Consider the following 6720-nt stretch of genomic DNA (forward strand, 5'->3'; position numbering starts at 1 on the left):
GCAGCCGGCGGGCGGGCGAGAGGCGGAGCGCCCCCGCCTCCTGGAGCGCCTGCGATAAAGAGGACAAAGGGGGGCAGAGATAAAGGCCCCCGGGATGGGACCGGCCGCCAGGGGCCCGCGCAGGAGTGACACGCACGCCCTCAGACGACGCGGAGCCGGGGCCGCCCCCGCACTCCCTGCCGGAGCCCAGAGCGGACCTGGAGGGTGCCGACGGCAGCCGGCCCTCCCCTGAACCCACCTCCCTGTACCGGCTCCCGCGGCCTGGGGGCCGGCAGGAAGGGCTGCCGGGGCCTCTCACCTTGCCTGGCTGCCTCTGCCTGGTCCACGTGAGCTCCTCCTTCCTCTCTTCCTCCCTCTCTCCCTGGCTCCACACTATCTCTGGCTAGCTGGCCGTGGGACTCAGGACCGGCTGGGCGCCCTTTGCAGATAAGGGCCCTGTCCCCGCCTCTGCGCAACACGTGGTGACACTCCCGCCGCTACCTGGCCACCACCTCCAGTCCTCAGGCTGCTGGCCCGAGGACAGGGCGGAAAACAGCCGGCCACAGCCTGGGAGCTCTGCAGACCTGCTGTGTCCAGTTCTCCGGCTCAGGGCAGAGCAGCCTAGGAAGCTGAAACTGGACGAGCCGCGGAGTGAGCCCCACACCCATCCCATGAGGGGTGGGGAACACCAGCGGGGTGAGCCAGCAGTGCAGCCCTGGAAGGTGGCGTCTGCAGGCAAAGGTCGTGGGGTGGGGGGGATCACTGTCACAAGTAAAGGGAAGCCCTGACTTACCTGGGGCTTGCTCTTCCTGTTTTTCTCAGGAGGGTGCAGAGTCCCTAAGCTGCCCATTTTAAATGAGAAAGGAGGTTCAGAAAAAAGACTGGGGGGCCGGGCAGGTCCCAGCGGAATTTAAACACAGCACATTCTGCGGAAGGGGGGAAGGCAGGAGAGGATCGGGAGGCAGGTCTGCCAGGTCTGGAGGTCCCAGCTGCAGAACCGTGGCATTATTGACAGGATTCACGGGTTCTCAAAGGGCAAATATTTCACCCAGGGGCCAGAAGTAAGGTCATGTCACAGCTGAGCTCTTCAATTACACAACCGATGGGCCTGGACAAGATTTTCCTGGAGCCTGAAGCCTACTTTGTTGGCTACTCCTGGACCTCAGCGAGGCATCAGTGAGCCCCGTGGTCACGCACCTGGCTGCCCCTCTCCAGCTTGCTCTGCAGCGTTGATAAGATCTTGCCTCCCCAAGTGTAGCCGGGTTCAGAACAACACAGCGTCCACGTCGTATCTGTGCACCCTCACTCCAGCCACGCACGTACTCTTGACAGGCCGCCCGCCCCTCACGTTCCACAGTGAAATATAGTGATCGTTTACCCAGCTACGCTACAGGAACAGTCAACACAAAGTAAGCTTGCAATTAAGAGAAAGTACCCAGAAAATTACACGCTACTAACGACCAATTGGTAGGGCTAATTTCTACATCTTCCGCTCTAGTGAAATATAAACCCCAAAGGACTCGTCAGAGACGCGCTGAGGCGGGAACACGGCATTCTGCTATCTCAGCCCCATCGCCGCAGAAGGAAAGGGCTCCCAGAGCAAAAGGAAGCTGCGAAATATCTAGTTTTCCTCAGAAATGATTTTAAATGACAATAATGGCGGTGTAAGCCCAGGAACACGCCGGGTGCAGACAGTCCAGTGACTCCAGACTCCGTCCCCTGCAAACCTGAGACCCTCATGCGCTACCCAAGGTCCTGCCCCTGCAAACGGACAGAAGACTGCCCGCTGCTCATCCAGCTCACTTCTCAAGATTGAACTCGGAAGGCATCTTTCAGTGCAAAACAGGAAATCCCTAAAAGAGAAATAAAAATTCAGTCCTGCGGCGGAAGGCTGGCTAACACCACAGTCCTTGTCCTAACAGCTTCAGATTTTTCGGTCCAAATCTTGTTAGAACGATACAGTAAATGGGCGCCCAGAGAAGCATTTGTGGATTTGACAAATTTATGAGGGAACTGGCTTCCCCAGAGCTCTTAATTGCCTGTGGGTTCACTTTTCTTTCTCTTTTCCTTGCAGTTTCTCTTCTCCTGACAGGGTGAGGCTCAAGGAAAGGAAGCCCAAACAAAAGCAAACAGCAATAAAGCTGGTGCCAAGCCCCTTCCTCCCGGTGCGGGCCCTGCCCCCTCCCCACACTTGCTGATTCCGATTTCCTTTCTCTTTGTGTAAATAAAGGCTGGTGCCCACCTGGTCTCCATCCCAGCACTGTTACTCCCTCCCCTCCGCAGACTCGCCCGCCTCCCCTCTTTCTTAGTTTAACATTGTATAACTAGCCCTGTGACTTGCCAAAGGGCAGGGCGGTGGTCTCGCAGGCATGAGTCTGGCCCTTCTCACTTCCGGCCCTTCTCACTTGTCGACAAATAAATCCACTTTCTTTTCCCTCAAACTCTGTTTCCATTTTTGGCTGAGGGAAACTGAGCCCGCATTCGCATTCGGTAACAGTGTCACAAATAAGGAGCAAACTGGCCTCTTAAACAAATCACATATTGAGGCCTGCTGAGGGCCCCCTCCCCCGCCTGGGGTGGGGTCCAGAGCCAGCAGTGGAGAGCACAGGCCAGGGCATCCACCTGCCAGGAGCCCAGAGGCGACAGAGCAGTGTTTGGAGGTGGGAAAGGTGGCGTGCACAACTAGAACCCGGCCGGGGACTAAGGAGGACAGAGGGGGACCAGTTGGTGGAAAATCTGAGCCTATGTCCCTAAGGGGTGACCTGCTGGCGGGATTGGAACATCCCCAGCAGTGTCAGAGCCCCATGGGCAGAGGGCGCCCACCCAACGCAGCAGGCGGTGCGGGGGGGGGGGGGGGGGCGGCTGGGCAGGGACCGAGCCAGCAGCGGCGGACACTAGAGCTTGGGGGAGAGGAGGCAGCCTGCAATGGGGTCCTGCTCCAGGACAGTCTGCGCAGGGCTGGGTGTGTGGTGCTGATTCATAGAACAAAGCTGTATCTGGGTCTGATTCTCATGCACAGCTCCTAAAATTCTTGGCATTTCCTAAGCAGAAGCTTAAGGTGTTTCTCTTTTTAAGAACAGGTGACTTGGGAATCCCCTGAGGGGTGCTGGTTTGCCGGTTGTCCCACCCAGGCCTGGGAGAGGGAGGAGTTGCCTGAGGGGGGGAGGGAGGTAAGGATGTCATCACTCATGGCTTCTGATAAGCCGCCATCAAAATCCAACGCGACCCGTTTGGAGAGCCCTGGGTTGGTAAACATGGCGGTGTGGAGAGCAGGGTGCTCGGAGAGGCCCTGTAAGCGCCAGGCCTCCCCCACACCTGGTCCTGAGCACCCCCTCCGCCTGGCGGCTCCCAGGCACCGCCTTTCAAGGTCACCAGGGGCTGCTGCTGGGTAAACCGTTCTGGTCTGCTGCTGCGAGTCCCACACCCTGAGCAGGGTGGCTTGGCCCGCTGCCCGGCTATGAGTGGACTTTCTTACTACCTCTGAAGGGGACGTGGGGTGTACGGTCTTATGGGACTGAGCCCCTAATTTATGGGACCTGATATTCTGTCCAGGATGTGACTGGGGTGTGAGAACTGCTTGGGAACCTCCCCGTGTTGGGATTTGGGTGCTGAATTATAGGGTGTCAGCACCCAAGGACTAGGAGGAGGGAAGAGAGGCGGTGACGGCAGACAGAGGAGTCCTGCATAAAAGGACTCCTCGGGTGTGGAAACACGCCCAGGGCCACAGAGCCAGTTTTCTGTCAGAGAAGGGAGTTACGGGCTGAAAAGGGAGGAAACAGGTGAATTCTATAGTGGTGAGTTGGAATTGGAGACACAGTGTAAACACTTTCCAGACAGTCAGAGGGGTCAGTAGTCCCCCGCCTGGTCAAGGAAGGCTCTGGAACAGTGAGACCATGACAGCGAGGAGCACCTGCGGGCCCTGGGTTTGGAATCCGAAGAGACCATTCTCCCACACAGGGAACCGGGGTCCTCAGGGAGAGGGCTGGGCCAGGACTGGGCCGGCAAAGAACAAGATGAACCCAGGATATCTCGTGCCTGAGAGCAAGGAAATGGCTCAAGAATGTAGGAAATGCATCCAAAAGGCTCCCAAGATAACGGAGGCCTGGCTCGGCACCCCGCTCTCGGATGGAGCCAGGGTGGGATTTTGCCCCCTGCCTGCTGCTCTCTGTAGCTGGCCACCACTTCCAGGCTTCAAAAATAGAACACTGGGTATTAATGCAAAAAGGAGAAAGTTCCTGTGACCAAACACAAAGAAAGTAAGTCTTCAAATCGCTTACTGGCCCCTGGTGAGGTCAGTCTGCCCACGCAGAACCTGTTTCCAAGCAGCATCGTGGGGTGTGCTATCTGCGAACACGAGTCAGGGATGCTTCCCTCCCGCCTTGCACCTTGCGCAGCCTGCAACAGGGCAGAGGAGGGAGCTGGTATGGCACCAGGTGCTCAGGGGTGGGCTGTGGTGGGGAAGGTGGGGGCAGGTGACAGGGAGGCAGCGAACAACCCCCGGGGCCTGTGCGCAGCGCTTGAAGGATGTGACCTGGCATGGAAAATCCAGAGGAGATGTGGCTCCAGGGTGAGGAAGGCAGGACAGGGACCTGAGCCCCGAGAGGGCCTAGAGGGGCTCTAAGCTGGAGGGTCTGGGCGGAGGGCAGGACCTGGCGGGACCGGGGCAAGTCTCCCAGTTCCCTCGCTATCCCCAGAGGCAACACGCAGCATTCTGTGAGCACGGTCAGCTCCCCTTCCCGGACTCCAAGTAGTCCAGTCAGCCTTCCTGTTGTTACAGCCGCTCGTGGGACTCAAAAAGAACAAGGAAAGTGCGACTCTGTGCACGTCTGTGCAGCAGACAGTGCAGGTGGGAGTCCAATTTCTGCAGGTCACTGATCTCACTTCCCGATCTGTGAGATGGGGCTTACAGAGTCTCTGCTCCCTCTATGTCCCCGAGTAACTAAAAATCCGACGTGATAAGGTGTGTGAAGACTACGAGCCCACAGCAGAATGTTAGATGTTGTTGGGGGCTGAAATGCGGTCACTCGACCTGGGTAATCCACCAAGGGCCCTGTGGTAGAGTGGAGGGGACGCACCGGACACCTCAGAACAAAGGCCACTTCACACCTGACAGTTCTTGAGGATTTTTCACAGGAAATGAAAACAATGATGAGAAGTGGAAAGAACCAACCTCCTGGACCTAATCTGGCGCTTTTGAGTAAGAAGGGAAGCCGGGAGGAGTCAGCGCCTGCGGAGTGCGCATCCTCACCAGACTGATGCCCTCGCCCGCAGAGAACACAGCTGGCAGGTAGCGTCCTGGCAACCTCACACGTCACTTCCACTTGGTTGTGTGACAGAAAGTGGAAATCACACCTCTGTGTCCGTCCCAGTTCTCCCCGGACTTCTCGGAAGGACCCCGGCCCCCCACCTTTGGGCCCACCTCGCTCGGCTCCCTCCCTCATCCTCAGTACAGTTTCAATGCTTCATAGTTCCATATATTTTTGTGAGAGATTCTGATAATTCTTGGAAAATGTGTATGTGTTAACATGGAAAAATGTTGACTAAACCAATGAAAAAGTAGGAGCAGAATATGCTATACACTACAAACAGTGCGCACGAGTGTGAGTGCGTGTGCACTTACACTGACAAGGGTTTAGAAACATGCAGCAAGTGTCTGCAATATTTCCCTGCTGAGGTAGAATATAAGGAAATAATATTCCTCAAAGAACTCAGTGTTTTTCTGACAGAAGACAAAGGAGATGTGCCTTCTCTACACGTGTCTGTCTGCAAAGGTGGGTCTGACTTTCATACCTGGGCGAGAGTGCCAAGCTGGGTATGGGAGTGCCTGTGGGTCTCACACAGCCTGGCCACTTGCTGAGCTCAGTGCATCGCTGGCCTGCCCGGAGGAGCAGCTGCGAGCAGGCAGCCTGGCACGGTTTGTGACGCCGCCTGAAGCACCAGCTCCCCTCCTGAGCAGTCCCAGGCCGTGGTGGAGCGTGGGGTGAGCAGAGGCTGGGCCTGCACAGTTCTGCATGGAAGGGTGTCTTCCCGTAGCTCGGCGCCCCCGTGCTGGCACGGAAGAGTCCCAAAATTCGGCAGAAGGTGAGCTGCTGGGAATAGAATCCTGAGAGAAAACTCAAGATAAGAGCTTTGCCAAAGCCCTGCCTTGGGCAAACGTGTAACACCCCTTTCCCCTCTGGACTCTGGACCCCGTAGGCCCAGGGCCCCCACTCTCCTCACTGCCTCCCTTCCCTCAAGCCTTCTAACCCCAACATCACACTAAAACACGAAAGATTAAAAAACTAAAAGTGGAATGGTCCAGAAGCTAGCCGAGATTTTTCCTTTTGCCAACGATACTGCTTCCTGATCTCGTTGGAAAGTATTTTTAACCTAAGAGTCACTTGCAAGTTAAAATGCAAGCAGGGAGCAAATGTTCTCGCTTCGCTGCTGTCTCCTTGGAGCGTGATCTACATGAACGATCTCCCTGAGCTCCTGGCAGCTCCCTTCCAGACCTTTCTGGAGACTCCTCACGCCAAGCTCTCGCTGCTCTTCCTCCCAGCTGTCAGGGGGTGCGCTAGGGAGCGGGGCCGGAACGCCGTGAGCCGGTGAGTCACCAAGCTGGAGTCCTGGGCACCTCCACGCGTTCTGGGGCTGCTGTGCCACGTCCAGATAACCCAAGTTAAAGCCCCGTCACTAAGAGGCAAGGAAAAGGGGAGTTTCCCAGCAGTCGCGGCAGGCTGGCCATCCTCTGGGGGGTGACCA

The sequence above is a fragment of the Condylura cristata genome, unplaced genomic scaffold (assembly GCF_000260355.1).
Source record: "Condylura cristata isolate star-nosed mole 26May11 unplaced genomic scaffold, ConCri1.0 scaffold00021, whole genome shotgun sequence".
NCBI lineage: Eukaryota > Metazoa > Chordata > Mammalia > Eulipotyphla > Talpidae > Condylura > Condylura cristata.